Source organism: Protopterus annectens, chromosome 4.part0 (assembly GCF_019279795.1).
Source record: "Protopterus annectens isolate FY-2018-M chromosome 4.part0, PAN1.0, whole genome shotgun sequence".
Lineage (NCBI taxonomy): Eukaryota > Metazoa > Chordata > Ceratodontiformes > Protopteridae > Protopterus > Protopterus annectens.
In genome coordinates, this window is record NC_056733.1 from 975,410,840 (window position 1) to 975,427,964 (window position 17,125).

The 17,125-nt window shown below is 43.2% G+C and overlaps 1 protein-coding gene across 3 annotated transcripts in view; it reads left to right on the plus strand.

The window, feature by feature from the left end:
• LOC122799705 (mitogen-activated protein kinase 9) overlaps positions 1 to 17,125 on the plus strand; it is a 1,999,785-nt gene that overhangs the window by 1,880,030 nt on the left and 102,630 nt on the right. The window lies entirely within an intron of this gene.

Here is a 17,125-nt window from a genome sequence, read left to right on the forward strand (position 1 = left end):
TGATTAGAGGGCATGCCTGGCTCAAGGAGCAAAATCTGCCTGATCATGTTAAGGCTAAATTGTTGGATGCACCTTTACAGCATGATATTTTGTTTGGTAATAAGGCATAAGAGGTTTTAAAGAAAATGGAAGACAAAGCTAAATCTACGCAAACTGTAAAAGATTTCTTACAAGTGCAGCCACCCAGATTCAGTAGGCACTGGCCTACTAAAAATTGGTCCTTTCCTGTGTCCAACAGAGCACCACAAGGCAAATCCAGATGCTCAAAAGGCTCTAGATACCAATCACAGATTTCTTACAGGTTAAAGCAATGGGTGTGCCTCCACCTCCAAATCTGGAGGAAACAAAGCACAACCCTACAGTAAGCAGTCTCAATGACTTCCCTCTACCATCACCAAGCACTTATCTTTTGGCAGTCCCCTTGAGGGAAAAAAATTAGCACTTCATGCTCAAAATTGGCAGTTAATTACCCAGGACAAGTGGGTATTAAACATAGTTTCTCAGGGGTACAGATTTCATTTCCATACTTTGCCAATTCCAAACGGCTGGCCAGATCTGCCACAAAATCAATGGGCAGAGGCTCAAAAGAAAGTTACGTCCCTCATGGATATGGGGGCTATTCAACCAGTACCAGAACAGGAAAAAGGACAAGGGTTTTATTCAAGGCTGTTCCTGGTACATAGAAAAGATGATGCCTGGCGTCCAATACTGGACTTATCGATTTTGAACACGTTCTTGGACATCCCAAAATTCAAAATGCTGACTTTACAACAGCTACTGCCTATGCTGGGCAGGAACACTTGGTTAGTGACTCTATACTTAAAAGAAGCATACCTGCATATCCCAATAAGGGAATCATGCAGAAGATACCTCCACTTCAAGGCAGGTTTGTTGCATTACCAATTCTCTGCACTGCCCTTTGGCTTATCTACTGCACCCAGGGTCTTTACAAAGTGCCTGGCACCAGTAATTACATTCTGCAGACAAAGAAGCATCCAAATGTATCCTTATCTGGACGACTGTCTCATTCAAGCAGAGGACAAGGACACTCTTCTTTAACATCTGGCATTTGTAAAAAGGCTTCTAACATGCCTAGGGTACACAATAAACGAAAAGAAATCACAACTGGTGCCCTCTCAAAAAATTACATTCCTGGGTGAAAGCTTGAATACAACTGCCCAGATGGCTTACCTCACGCCAGACAAACAAAGGCAACTGACAACATACTTCAAACAAATGGCAACAAAAACCCAGTTGTCTGCAAGACAAATTCTGCAGGCATTGGGGTTCATGGCATCCTGCATTCTACTAATGCCATATGCGAGACTACATATGAGGAAACTTCAATGGTATCTAAAAAGTTTATGGAGTCAACATTGTCACAGTCTGGAAACAATGATTCCTCTCATTCCTTGCCTACAACAGGAGTTTCTTTGGTGGGCAGAGACATGTCACCAGAACAAGGGACGGTCTTTCACTCTACACCCTGCCAGCCAAACCCTAACTACAGACGCATCAGACTATGCTTGGGGGCCCACCTGGCGGGGAGATGCATTCAGGGCATATGGAGCCCAAAACAAATGCATCTGCATATCACCCAGAAAGAGATGCTAGCTGTTCAGAATGCCCTGACAGCTTTCAAGGACTTACTTCATCCAGGGCAACTACTGATAAAGATGGGCAACACCACAGTTATGTGGCACATAAACAAGCAGGAGGGTACACATTCCTACCCTCTTTGCAGACTAGCCATGGCATTGTGGGGCACAGCCTTGACTTACCAAGTACATCTTCAAGCTCAGTTCCTGCCAGGAAAACAAAATACTCTGGCAGACGACCTAAGCAGAAATCTTATGGACCCTCACGAGTGGAAACTGGATCCACAAGTCTTCAGCGTAACACAGAAATAGGGGAGCCCTGACATAGATCTATTTGCCTCTCCCCAAAATTATCAACTGGACAAATTCTGCACAAGGACTTATCACAGACAAGCATGGAAAGTGGATGCCCTATCCTTCAGTTGGAAAAACCTTTCAGTCTATGCCTTTCCTCCTCTGTCTCTTCTCCCCAAGGTCTTACTAAAGGTCAGACAGGAAAAAACAAAAATGATCCTAATTGCCCTAGACTGGCCTTGCCAGCACTGGTACCCAATTCTAAGGAATATGTCTCAACTCCCTCCTTGGTACTTGCCTCAAATACCTCATCTACCGTCTCAGCAGAGCAATCAAATTCTGCACACTCTGCTCCAAACTCTGAACCTGACAGCATGGCTGATCATGTAATTATTCAAACAACACCTCAGAAAATCTGTGATGGATGTCATTTTGGAAGCCAGAAGTCCTAGTACTAGAAAATCTTATGCTGATAAATGGAGGAACGGACAAAGCAAAACCAAATATTCCTCAGATTTGACAATACTTGACTGAGATGCTTGACAAGGGCCTATCTTTTTCTTCAATAAAAATCCATGCCTCTGCCATCTCAGCTCATTACAACACGGAGCCTCCCATCTTTTCTCATCCTCTACTAAAACAGTTTCTTAGAGGGGCCAAAAATTTAAGGCCTCCCAGAAGATCACCAACTCCTGCATGGGACCTCAATTTTGTGCTGGAAAAATCACCCTGCCTCCTTTTGAACCAGCAGCTACTGCAGATATTAAGTTTTTATCTTGGAAAACAGCTTTCCTTTTGGCAATCACTTCAGCAAGAAGAGTTTCAGAACTACAGGCCCTCATGGCTGTGGAGCCTTTTATTACATTTTACCCGGACAGGGTGTCCCTCAGGACCAATCCTTCCTTTATGCCTAAGGTGATATCCAGTGTGGCTCTTAACCAAACTATTCACCTGCCAACATTTTACCCAAATCCGCAGAACAAGGAGTGGATTCTGCATTCATCAGACGTACACAGACAACTAAGATTCTACTTAAACAGGACCAAATCTCTAAGAAAGTCTGAGCAACTACTGGTGGCATTTGCTGCAGGATCAGAGGGGAAGGCTGTATCAAAGCAGACTATTTCTAAGTGGATAAGCCACTGCATTTGTTTCTGCTACTTGCATCATGGTAAACCAGTTCCCAAGGGAATTGGGTCACATTCCACCAGGGCTGCCTCTACCTCAGCAGCCGTTCTCAGAGGAGTTCCAACCAAAGACATTCTAGAAGCTGCTACTTGGAGCTCTGTTCATACTTTTACAAAGCATTATCATTTGCCTCTCTTCTCTAAGTCCAGGGCAGGCTTTGCCACTGCAGTTCTGCAGGGCCTTATAGCCGCTCCTAATGCTATTTAGTTCCATCCTCCCATCCATAACTTTGGGATTCTACCCAAATGTAATGACTGCAGCAGTGAAACACGAAGAACATAGTAAAGTTGTGTACACTTACCATAAATGTAGATGTTCGAGTGTATTCACTGTTGCAGTCCTGGTTACCCACCCACCATCCCCCTTTTTTTATTCTAGAACTTCTCTTTCCTTCACTATATTCTAAAGCCTTTGTGGTGTATTTGCTTTTAGATGAAGGTAACGTATATGTTGCTAAAAGTGCATTTACATATATATCGTTGTTTATTTATATATACATATTTTTGCTCCCCATTTGGGGAGCACCTGACATCTGAGGCAAGAAAAACTGAATAAAATAGCATCGGCTGTATGTTTTATACCCCTGGTGACGTGACGTCATGGAAGAGGAGACAGCAACCAACTCAGGACCCAAGACTTTGATATTCAGGCCGACTGAGGGCAACCTGCCAGCAGATTACCCAAATGTAATGACTGCAACATTGAATACACTCAAACATCTACATTTATGGTAAGTGTACACAACTGTACTGTTCGGAACACACTCAAGATTCTTTTTAGTTCCAAAGAAAGCAGCAGACTGAAGACCAATATTGGATCTCAGCGAACTGAACAAATCGGTGAAGAAAACCAAGTTCCGGATATAACACTGCAGTCTATAATTCCATTCCTGGGAAAAGACAACTGGATGTGCTCTGTAGACCTTCAGGATATGTGCTGTCGCATCAAAATGGAAAGGTGATCCAGAAGGTACCTTTGCTTCCGGCTAGAAGCCAGTCATTTCCAGTTTCGAGCTCTGCCCTTTGGTCTCACTACAGCCCCCAGAGTGTTCACCAAATGCATGGCAGTAGTGCCAACACACCTCAGACGGCAAGGATTCCAGGTGTTTCTGTATTTGGACAACTGTCTCATAACCACCCTGACCAGGCATCTACTGCTACATGCAAGAGACTACACACTTCAGCTTTGGTCCAAACGAGGAATTACCATAAATGACAACAAATCCTCTTTATAGCCATCTCAAAGTTTAATCTTTATAGGTGCAGAAATAAATACAGTCATCCTCATGCTGAGGCTTCCTCAAGACAGAATACTCGACATTTGCCTACATATCAGGCAACTAATCAGAAAAAAATCCAGCAAAGGCAAAACAAATACTACAGACCATGGGAAAGATGGCCGCATCTATTATACTCATTCCACTAGCATGTCTACACATGAGGAGTCTGCAGTGGTTGCTTTCCACACAATGGTCAATTCTAGAACTACCAATGTCTCACAAGTCTCACAACCAGATCTTATCCCCTTTGTGGAGAAGCCCTAAGGGTTTGGCAGTGGGCAACGTCCTCCAGTCGCTTTCTAATTGCATCGCATATTCCAGGAAATCCTACAAGGTTGCTGACAAACTGAGCAGGGCCATATTATGGCATCACTAGTGGTCCCTCAATCAAGTAGTAGTGGAAGAAATTTTCCGCAAATGGGGCCATCCTTTCTGTGACCTTTTTGCATTACCATAAATGCCAAATGCAGCAACTACTTTGCCCTGATCCCTCCTGCGGAGGAGTCACCAAGGGATGCACTTTTTCACAATTGGCCTCCGGGACTCCTCTATGCCTTTCTTCCCATTCCCAAGTTATTGCAGAAAGTGAGGTTGTTGGAGACCATGATAATCCTTATTGCTCCCTGTTGACCTCATCAAATTTGGTTTCCCTTTCTACAGCCTCGTCTCTGGGACAAACCATGGGTTCTGGACCCAGTTCCAGATTAACTGACGCATCCATTGGGAATGATATATTCCAATCTTCACAACCTCAAGTTGACAGTGTGGCTGCTCCAGTTCCCTTGATTGCCAGGTTTTCCCATCTGTCATCTCTGGTAAAACGTATTCTGCTGTCCTCCCGTAAAACCTCTACGGGTAAGGTATACAAGAGTAAATGGAACAGGTTTGTAATCTGGGTGACTGATAACCAGGTTGATCCCTTTTCTGTGCCGATTCATACTGTACTGGAATTTCTAGCAAAACTATTTCATGAAGGTGCGGCTGCATCTGCTATTAAAGTCCAATTAGCTGCGATTTCAGATTATCATGTAGAAGAGAATGTTCCTCTGTTATGTCGCACAGACTCTGCAGAGCCTTTTTGAATGGAACAACAATGATTAGACCTCCATACAAAAATCCAACTCCCCTCTGGGATCTCAACTTTATTTTAAAAAATATTCTTGCCCCCTTTGAACCATCAGCAAAATGAGATTTAAAATTTTTGTCTTGGAAAACGCTTTTCTTGGTAGCTATCACCTCAGCCAGAAGAGTATCAGTACTACAGGCTCTGTTGTCGAAACATCCATATTTGATTTTTCATAAGGATAGAGTTTCTTTACGTACCAATCCTTCATTCCTCCCAAAAGTTGTATTGGAAAGTAACCTAAACCAAACTGTTGAGTTACTGGTTTTCTTTCCTAATTACCAAAATAAAGGCAAATACTCCCTGTATCGTCTGAAAGTACATAGCCAATTGCATTTCTACTTGCACAGAACTTCGGAGTTTAGGAAATCAGATCAACTTTTCGTATTTTACTCTGAGACTAGGAATGGTCTACCAGTCTCAAAAGTTACTTTGTCTAGATGGCTCACCCTTTGTATATCTTACATCTACTCTTCCAAAAGCAAACCTCTGCCCTTTCCTGTTAAAGCACACAACACCAGATCAGTTGTGACTTCAGCAGCCTTTCAAGCAAAGCTTTCCTGGGAACGGTATCTGTACTGCAGCAACATGGGCTAAGCTCCATACCTTTATTACTCATTACAAAGTGGATTTGGCCTCCAGGAGTAGGGCTTCCTTTGGTTCTTTGGTTCTGAGGAATATTCTTCCATGAGCCATCCAGGAATTACGTTGCTTGGGATGCAGTCCCATCAGTGAGAATAGAGGTGCGATTGACAACACATAAAGAAGTTATGTTCTTACCATAACATTTCATGTGTGTTATCCATCTCTACCTTTATTTTCACAACCCTGCCCTCCATCCCCCTCCAAGTGGACAATGGTTCCATGGATCTGTCTAGCCTCAGAGATTCTATTATTGTTTATGGAATTTTCATATTGGGCAGACAAGGTCTGAGGAGGTAGAGCAACTGCATTCTGGGTACGGAAGAGACCCACGAGCTTTGCTGAAGACTTCGAGCTATTGGAAAGACCAAGACAGACCCAATATATCGGATCTGATCCATCAGTGAGAATAAAGGTCGAGATGGACAGCACACACGGAACATTATGGTAAGAACATAATTTCTTTTTTCATGTAGCTATTAGACAACTTAGAACATATGTTTGTTCTGAAATCTCAGGATATTTCCCAATTTTCAGTTTTTTTTTTTCTCAGGACACAACTGACCAAATAGAGACTGTCCTACGCAAAGATGGACAGGTGGTAACCTTAGCAGTGTGACAAGAACTGCTGTTTGGTATAAATCCCGGGGTATTTCCCAATTTTCATTTTTTTCTCAGGATACAACTGACCAAATAGAGACTGTCCTGCACAAAGAGGGACAGGTGGTAACCTTAGCAGTGTGACAAGAACTGCTGATGTTCATCATGTTACACTGCTGCAGTCATCACACTTGGGTTATCCTGCCATCAGGCGGTCCCGCAGTTGGCCAGAGTTCCAAAGTCTTGGTCCGGCGTCTGTTGCTGTCGCTTCTTCCCTGACGTCAGTGCGCCAGGGGTATATAAGAGGCATCCGACGTCATTTTCTTCAGTCTTTCTTGCCGCGCAGTGCCTGAAGCAGAAGCAGTTTGCAAGTGCCGGTCGGCCAACTCCTGAGATTTTCAAATCGAATTTCAGACCGAAGTCTTCAATAAAGCTAAGTACCCCATTGGGGAACCTTTTCTTGCCTCAGTCCGATGTCAGAAAAAGTTAACAATTGCATTTCTTGTGGGAAGCAAATACCTCATAAGGACTTTCATTCTTATTGCATTCCTTGCCTAGGCCCAGACCACGACGTCACAGGTTGTCGGGTTTGTGCTAGGTTTAACAAACATACTATTAAACGTCGGTTTGATTTCGCCCGACATTATTTTGGTAAGAAATTTAATTATACCATGCCGTCGGAGCAGCCAGCAACTGGAATGCATAAAAAACGCAAAGATACAGACAGGCAGCCGAGACCCAAACCAGACTGCTAGGCCAGTCGCCGGTTCTCCGGTTTTCAGTGAGGCGCCTACGCAGCCCCTGATGACCGCTGATTTAGAACCCCAGGCGGCATCCGATTCCCAAGCGGAGATTGCTAGGCCTCCACAACCTTTACCTTTAGGCCCTTCCAACTCCATGGCTGAAGGAGATTCCGGTGCAGTTGAAACGCCTTCAGTTGCAGAAGGTGTCTTCAGACCGACTATACTCACTATTAAATCTTATGCAAAGCTGAAAACCCCTTTAAAAACAAAGAAGACTGTACAGCAGTCTCCAGTACAAGGCCCCATGCCTAAGAAACAGATGTTTAAGATGGCTAAAGATTTAATTACCCTTATCAGGGGTTTCCATCCCCCTCCTGATAAAAGGCCAAGACAGGAGGACTACGCTTCCTCTGACCAGGTTTCAATTTCCTCAGATTCTTCTGAGGAACAGGAATACTCTTCCCCTTTATGAAGACTCTGATGCTGAAGAGTCTATCCCTTCAGCATCTCCCCCAGAAGACTATTCTTTTGGGGAAACTTTACATACCATGAGGGAACATTTCCACTGGGAAGGCCAAGATTACTCTGATTCTAAGAAAAGGCTCCGAGAGTTCCTTTTACTACCCCAGCACAGACCACTTGCTATTCCACCCGTGTTAGACATTGTGGATGATGTTTATTCAGAATCTAGCCTTAACCCAGATTCACTACATCCTGCACCAGCCATACCAGACAGATACTACAGAGTCCCTGACTCACACAAATTCCTATATAAAAGCCCTGTTGCTGACCCAGAAACCATTTCCCAGGGTCACAAAGGGGTTAAGGCCTCTATTGCTAAAAATCCTGTACCCTCTGAAAGGGATTCTAGAGCACTAGACAGATGGGGAAAGAAAGTATATACCTCAGCTACTTTAGCTGTGAGGGCCTTAAATTGCCAGTTTCACATGCTGAAATATCAACAATATTTGATGTCTCAATTAAAACAAAAAATGATCACACATACAGAACAGCCTGATTACAAGGAAATGCAAGATTTGTTGCATGCAGCTGAACAAGTGGGAAAACATACTTTGCAATGTGGATTTGATTCATTGGAAGTTTCTTGTAGAGAAGCAGTGACAAGGTCTGTCATACGTAGGCATGCTTGGTTAAACGAACAAACTTTACCTGATCGTGTTAAAGCAAAGTTATTGGATACACCTTTACAGCAGGATGTTTTATTTGGTGTAAAAGCAGAATAGGTTTTAAAGAAAATGGAGGATAAGGCAAAATCTATGCAGCCAGTCAAGGATTTTTTTACAGGTTCAACCCCCTCGTTTCAGCAGAAATTGGCCAACCAAACACTGGTCCTTTCCAGCTTCTGCCAGACCACAGAGGGGCAAATACAGACACCCAAGGGGCAGAGGTCAGTCACAAGGCTCTTACCAGCCTTGACAATCGGGTGCCACAACCCAAAAAGGAGGAGAAGACAGGTCTCAAACTATCAGAAGACAAACACAATGACTTACCCCTCAGACTGCCAAGCAAATCCCTCTTGGCAGCTCCCTTGGGAGGAAAACTAGCACTTTTTGCAGACAACTGGCACATCATCACAAAAGACAAATGGGTCCTAAACATTGTATCTCAAGGATACAGATTCCACTACACTTTACCAAGGATAAAAGGAATGCCAAACCTGCTACCAAATCAATGGGCAGAGGCTCAAAAGCAAATTTCAGCTCTCATGGACATGAGAGCCATTCAAAAGGTCCCAACACAGGAGCAAGGACAAGGATTTTACTCAAGACTCTTTCTAGTTCCCCGAAAGGACAAAGCCTGGAGACCCATTCTGGACCTCTCAATTCTAAACACATATCTGGAAGTACCCAAATTCAAGATGCTAACACTACAGCAGTTTCTTCCCATGCTGGGCAAGAAGGCTTGGCTAGTAACGTTGGACCTCAAGGAGGCATACCTGCATGTCCCTATCAGACAAAAATGCAGAAGATATCTCCGATTTATAGCAGGTTCAATCCATTACCAATTCTCTGCACTGCCCTTTGGCTTATCTACTGTGCCCAGGGTCTTCACAAAATGCCTGGCACCAGTAATTGCATACTGCAGACAAAGAGGAATTCAAATATATCCATACCTAGACGACTGCTTTATTCAAGCAGAAAACAAGGACATTCTTTTAAAGCATCTGGCGTTTGTCAAAAACCTATTAAGTTGCCTAGGGTACACAGTAAACGAAAAGAAGTCAAAACTAGTGCCCTCACAAAACATAATATTCCTAGGTGCCAGCTTAAATACAACGGCCCAGATGGCTTATCTCATGCCAGACAAGCAAGGACAACTGACTCAATACTTCAAAATGATGGCAACAAAGACCCAACTCCCTGCAAGAAAAATTCTGCAGGCCTTGGGATTCATGGCATCTTGCATACTACTAATACCATATGCCAAACTGCATATGAGGAAATTACAATGGTACCTGAAAAGCATATGGACTCAACACAGCCACAGCTTGGAAACAATAATTCCACTCATTCCCTGCCTCCAACAGGAGTTTCTATGGTGGGCTCAGGCATGTCACCTCAACAAGGGTCAGCCTTTTGCCTTACCCCCAGCCAGGCAAACTGTAACAACAGATGCATCGGATTATGCCTGGGGAGCACACATGGCAGGCCAATGTATTCAGGGCAAATGGTCTGCAGATCAAAGGCATCTATATATCAATCAAAAAGAGATGCTAGCTGTACAAAATGCCCTAACAGCTTTCAAGGACCTCCTACATCCAGGACAACTCCTAATAAAGACGGACAACACCACAGTGATGTGGTACATAAACAAGCAAGGGGGCGCACACTCCTACCCCCTGTGCAGGCAAGCAATGACCTTGTGGAACACAGCACTGACCTACTAAGTTCAACTACAAGCACAATTCCTGCCAGGAAAGAAAAACACATTGGCAGACGATCTAAGCAGAAACATCATAGATCCTCACGAGTGGAAACTAGATCCACAAGTATTCGCAATGATAAGCCCAGACATAGATCTGTTTGCTTCCCCCCAAAACTACCAACTACGGAAATTCTGCACAAGGACATACCACACACTAGCTTGGAAAGTGGATGCCCTCTCATTCATTTGGAAAACATTGACAGTGTATGCCTTTCCTCCACTGCCTCTTCTGGCAAAGGTGCTGCTGAAAGCCAGATTAGAGAGGCCACAAATGATACTCATTGCTCCAGACTGGCCATGCCAACACTGATATCCAATACTAAGGAACATGGCTCAAGGCCCACCATGGATTTTACCTCCAATTCCTCACCTGCTCACTCAGCAAAACAATCAGATTCTACACTGCCAGCTCAAGACTTTAAATCTGGCTGCATGGCAAATTACCTAAACATCCAGTCAACACTTCTCGCTAAAGCTGTGATAGATGTCATTCTGGAGGCCAGGAGGCCCAGCACCAGGAAAGCCTATTCAGACAAATGGAAAAGATTCTGCGCCTGGAACCAGGCTAAAGGCCAAAATCCCCTTGTCCCAAATATTCCTCAAATTCTTCAATATTTAACTGAGATGTTGCACAAAGGACTTTCTTTTTCATCTGTTAAGATCCACGCCTCAGCTATTTCAGCTCAATACAACACAGATCCTCCTATATTTTCACATCCATTACTAAGACAGTTCCTCAGAGGGGCTAAGAACATAATACCTCCCCGGAGAGCACCAACACCAACTTGGGATCTCAATTTTGTTTTGGAAAAATTTACACTGCTGCCCTTTGAACCAGCTTTTACAGCTGATCTACAGTTTCTATCATGGAAAACTGCCCTGCTGCTAGCAATAACTTCAGCACGAAGAGTCTCAGAGCTACAGGCCCTAATGGCAGTGGAGCCTTTCATCATTTTTCATCAAGACAGAGTCGCTTTACAAACTAACCCTTCCTTTATGCCAAAGGTGGTATCCAGTGTGGCCCTAAACCAAACGATTCATTTGCCCACCTTTTATCCCAACCCCCAGAAAAAAGGGGAAAGGCTCCTACACTCTTTGGACATTCACAGGCAATTACATTACTACTTGGATAAAACTAAGGCTTTCAGAAAATCTGACCAGCTCTTTGTATCCTATGCTGCAGGATCACAAGGAAAGGCTATCTCAAAACAGACCATTTCAAAATGGGTAGGACATTGTATCCGTTTCTGCTACACACACCATGGGAAACCTGTACCTGGTAACATTAGGCCCCATTCCACCAGGGCTACAGCAACATCAACAGCCTTCCTCAGAGGGGTACCAACCAAGGATATTTTGGAGGCTGCAACTTGGAGTTCAGTGCACACCTTCACCAAGCACTATCACTTATCTCAGTACTCTAAAACCAGAGCTGGCTTTGCCACTGCAGTTCTGCAGGGCCTGCTAGCCTCTCCAAACCCTTTTTAGTTCCACCACCCATCCTTAGCTTTGGCATTCAACCCAAGTGTGATGACTGCAGCAGTGTAACATGATGAACATAGTACAGTTTTGTACCTACCATAAATGTAGATGTTCGAGTGTTCACACTGCTGCAGTCCATGTTACCCTCCCTCCATCCCCTCTGACCTAGCTGAACTTTTCTATCCCTTTTCTATCCTGTACAACCTTTGTGGTGTATTTGCTTGTAACTGAAGGTATTCCTTTTATTCCTTTACATGTTTTATTAGCAATATGTATTGCCTACTTACTTGGGGGCACCTGACATCTGGGGCAAGAACAACTGAAGAAAATGGCGTCGGATGCCTCTTATATACCCCTGGCGCACTGACGTCAGGGAAGAAGCGACAGCAACTGACGTCGGACCAAGACTTTGGAACTCTGGCCGACTGCGGGACCGCCTGACGGCAGGATAACCCGTGTGTGATGACTGCAGCAGTGTAAACACTCGAACATCTACATTTATGGTAGGTACAAAACTGTACTTTTGGTATACAGACCTGGACAGAGAAGGCAAATCATCTGATGAAGCTAGAGGTGATGGAGTTGAAGTGCCAGATGGGGGTGGTAAGATGTACACTGTGGGACAGATGAAGAAATGAGGACAGCAGAGTAGAAGCCCAAGTAACTCCAGTTGCGGAGAAGGTCAGAGAGAGTAGATTATATAGTGGTTCATGCACGTACAGGAAAGCAGAAGACAGTCTGGTGAAAAAGATTTGGGACATGCAGAAAATAAGAAAAAAGTTGCTGAGGATGATAACAGTGATGTAATACACACACGCATGCACACTCCCCATCTCTGTGTGTGTATATATTTGTATGCATGTGTTATGTGTGCGTGTTATCTGCACACACAACATGCACATTCGTATGTCAGTATGTGGATCTACTTACAAGGATATCGATTGCATATTTCTCTTGTGATGTTTTCACTGTACTGTATGTGTATATGCATGTATGTACACACACACCTGTATCCCACATATGTTCATATATGTGTGTGTATACACACATGGAGTTGCACACAATTTCCATTTTGATTTGTTTTTAATAAAAGGATGTGAAGTACACACACAAGCATATAATGTATTTCTGCATTATACATACATTCTTGTACGCTTCTGTACATGCATGTAAGGTGTGCTACACACACGTACTTCATATACACACACACAATCCTTTTGTACACAGTTAAAATGCCACTTATTTCTCTTTTACCTAATGTTTTTAATACAAGAGCACATAGCAGACATATGTTAATAAATTCAGCTGTGCCGTCAGTGGTCAGATTTTCTTTGCAGACTAGAAAATGCTTATGCACTTTATTGGTGGTAAGGACTGACTCATAGGTAAATACTAGGTTATTAATCTGCAGACTGTTACAAGCATAGGCACTAATCAGAGGTCAGACTCAAACCCTGTACTTTGTATCTCTGAGGTAAAGTCCTTAACCATTATGCAAAATTCTCCCCCCTCCAGTCAGTCGGAGTCTTTTACCATGAATCTGTGCGCCAGGTATACATCCCCACCTCTGGAAGGTTGTTACAAAAAAGCATAAAATACCATTTTATAAACAGTAATTGTACTTAATTGATAGGATTGCCACCTGTCTCCTTCTGCAGAACAGTCTTGATTTGGGCAGTTCTGCCCTGTGTGTTTGGGGGGGGTTGAAAATGGTAAATGCTTTAATATTTTTTGAGAAATAAGGACTTTCTGACTTATCTGTAAATGTCACAGAAGTCTTTGATATTGCATTTAAATTATCTTGGTATATAAAGTAGTATAAATAAGCAATGTTTTATCTTAGTATATAAAGTAGTATAAATAAGAAATATTTAAAGCTTAGTATTTCAGTACTGTAGTGCTACTTACGGAAATGTGTCAGAAGAGATGTGACAACTGCCTTAAACCCCTGACCTAAATTATTTTGTTCTGCTATGAAAGGCATGGCTGCAGTGGAAGTAGCTGTGAATCAGTGTAAGTTCTCATCCTCTCTGCAATAAAGACAGTGGAAAACAGTACCACAGCCTTCTGTCTTTTTATAGCAGCAGGACTAATTGCCTGTCTAGGATTAACAGCAGTACCTGATGTTTGTGGTACATCATACGGTCTGAAACTAATTTCTCTGCAAAGTATGTGAGAAGTTGAGCTTTTAAAAAAAGTAGGTGGACTTTCCATTCCTTTCCTCCAAGGCAAGGAAACTGAAAGTTTTATAAAGTACAGGCAGGTTTCTGGTACCTACACAATACTGGAACCACATTGTAGGGGGAAAAGCAACCTATGTTTTGAATTAAACTGTAGGAGAGGGTGGAGTTTTCCTTTAAGTATGATGAAGGATTTTTAGTAAGGATTCTAGGCAGATCTCAGAAGTACAGAAGAGATACCACAATCTTTTGGGAAATGGCACCCCAGCCCCTTCCCCTGTATCGCCTGCTCTTGAGGCTTTTTGGATGCTTTTCAGTCCACCTTTGCTGCCCCTGACTCCCAGGCAGATTTTATAGTCCCTGATCTTAAGTTTCTGTTTAAAAATCCTATGGTGGACCATTTTCCAGTTTCCATCTCATGTGATAAACCTTCTAAACTCTTTCCCTATGCCAATGCCCTTACTTCAAACAGGGATAGCAGGGCAATAGATAGGTGGGGTAAAAATGTTTATACCTCCTCTACTTTGATATTCAGGGATATTAATTAGCAAACTCAGATGACCAAATACTTGATATCTATTCTCATTTCTTTAAATACGTTAGTGGTTGATTCACAAGGAACTGATTCTAAACAACAAATGTTATCCCTACTCATTCATGATACACAAATAGCCAAACAGTATTAAATGTAATCGTAGTGGATTCACGGGATGTGGACTCTTAACAGCAGGTGTTATCCTTGCTGAATCTGGCTACACAAGCAGCCGCCAAACACAGCATTAAATGTAGTTAAGGTGGATTAACATGGAACAAATTCTAAACAACAAATGTTATTATGCTTACTTAATCAGGCTATTCAAGTGCCAGACACAGTATTAAATGTAGTTATGATGCTATGGAGACCTTGCCCAGAGCAGCTGCTGCAGGCAGGTATGCATGGTTACATAACTACAGACACTGTAATCCCCAGGTACGTATGGTTACATAACTTCAGGCACTGTAATCCGCAGGTATGCATGGTTGCATAACTACAGGCACTGTAATCCACAGGTACGCATGGTTACATAACTACAGACACTGTAATCCCCGGGTACGTATGGTTACATAACTTCAGACACTGTAATCTGCAGTTATGCATGGTTACATAACTACAGACACTGTAATCCGCAGGTACGCATGGTTACATAACTGCAGGCACTGTAATCTGCAGGTATGCATGGTTACATAACTAAAGGCACTGTAATCTGCAGGTACACATGGTTACATAACTTACAGGCACTGTAATCTGCAAGTATGCATGGTTACATAACTACAGGTACTGTAATCCACAGGTACATATGGTTACATAACTACAGGCACTGTAATCCTCAGGTACTCATGGTTACATAATTACAGGTACTGTAATCTGCAGGTACATATAGTTACATAACTAAAGGCACTGTAATCCACAGGTACTCCTGGTTACATAACTACAGACACTGTAATCCACAGGTACTCATGGTTACATAACTACAGACACTGCAATCCACAGGTACTCATGGTTACATAACTACAGACACTGTAATCCGCAGGTATGCATAGTTACATAACTACAGGCATTGTAATCCGCAGGTACGCATGGTTACATAACTACAGGCACTGTAATCTGCAGGTACGCATGGTTACATAACTACAGGCATAGTAATCCACAGGTACGCATGGTTACATAACTACAGACACTGTAATCTGCAGGTATGCATGGTTACATAACTACAGACACTGTAATCTGCAGGTATGCATGGTTACATAACTGCAGACACTGTAATCTGCAGGTGTGCATGGTTACATAACTACAGACACTGTAATCTGCAGGTGTGCATGGTTACATAACTGCAGACACTGTAATCTGCAGGTGTGCATGGTTACATAACTACAGACACTGTAATCTGCAGGTGTGCATGGTTACATAACTGCAGACACTGTAATCTGCAGGTGTGCATGGTTACATAACTGCAGACACTGTAATCTGCAGGTGTGCATGGTTACATAACTACAGGCACTGTAATCTGCAGTTATGCATGGTTACATAACTGCAGACACTGTAATCTGCAGGTGTGCATGGTTACATAACTACAGACACTGTAATCTGCAGGTGTGCATGGTTACATAACTACAGACACTGTAATCTGCAGGTGTGCATGGTTACATAACTACAGGCACTGTAATCTGCAGGTGTGCATGGTTACATAACTACAGACACTGTAATCTGCAGGTGTGCATGGTTACATAACTACAGGCACTGTAATCTGCAGGTGTGCATGGTTACATAACTGCAGACACTGTAATCAGCAGTTATGCATGGTTACATAACTACAGACACTGTAATCTGCAGTTATGCATGGTTACATAACTACAGACACTGTAATCTGCAGGTGTGCATAGTTACATAACCAGCTTATTCCTGAGGACTTGAAAGCAGGAAAATTGTATTGTGGATTCCGTGAAGAACTGCAGACAGCTTCTGTGAACCTCTGTACCTATGTACAAGAGGAATTACCCAACTAAACCTACTTTTTTTGTCAGAAAGGACCCTAGATCTAGCCAGAAGTAGATTCCCAGATAAACCACATAGGGATCCCCATCTGGGAGGCCTCCCATTGGTGACAAATCTCTGTCACTATCCACAGCCCCCACCCCCACCCTGCCCCTCTTAAAAGGCTAACCCGATCTTTCTCCACTTGGGAAAAGATTACCATAGACAAATGGGTGCCATAGGTTCATAGGTGTGTACTAAGCTAATGGCCCTGGAGCCTTTACAAGCCTAGCCCATAGAAGTGCCCTGGTATTGTGCTGCCTGACATTAGTTCCCAGTGCCTTTATCAGGTAGAGCCACTGGAGTGATTCCCGGGGTGAACTTTCTATTTTCCATCCACTCATGAAAGATTTCTCTTGAAGAGGGCCAGTGAGGTGGTCTACTTGACATGTATGGGAAGTCTATTCCAGAGCATGAGCAGTCTCTGGGTTATGAACCTGTCCCTCCAGCATGCTCTGTTAATTGTGGTAATGAGGTT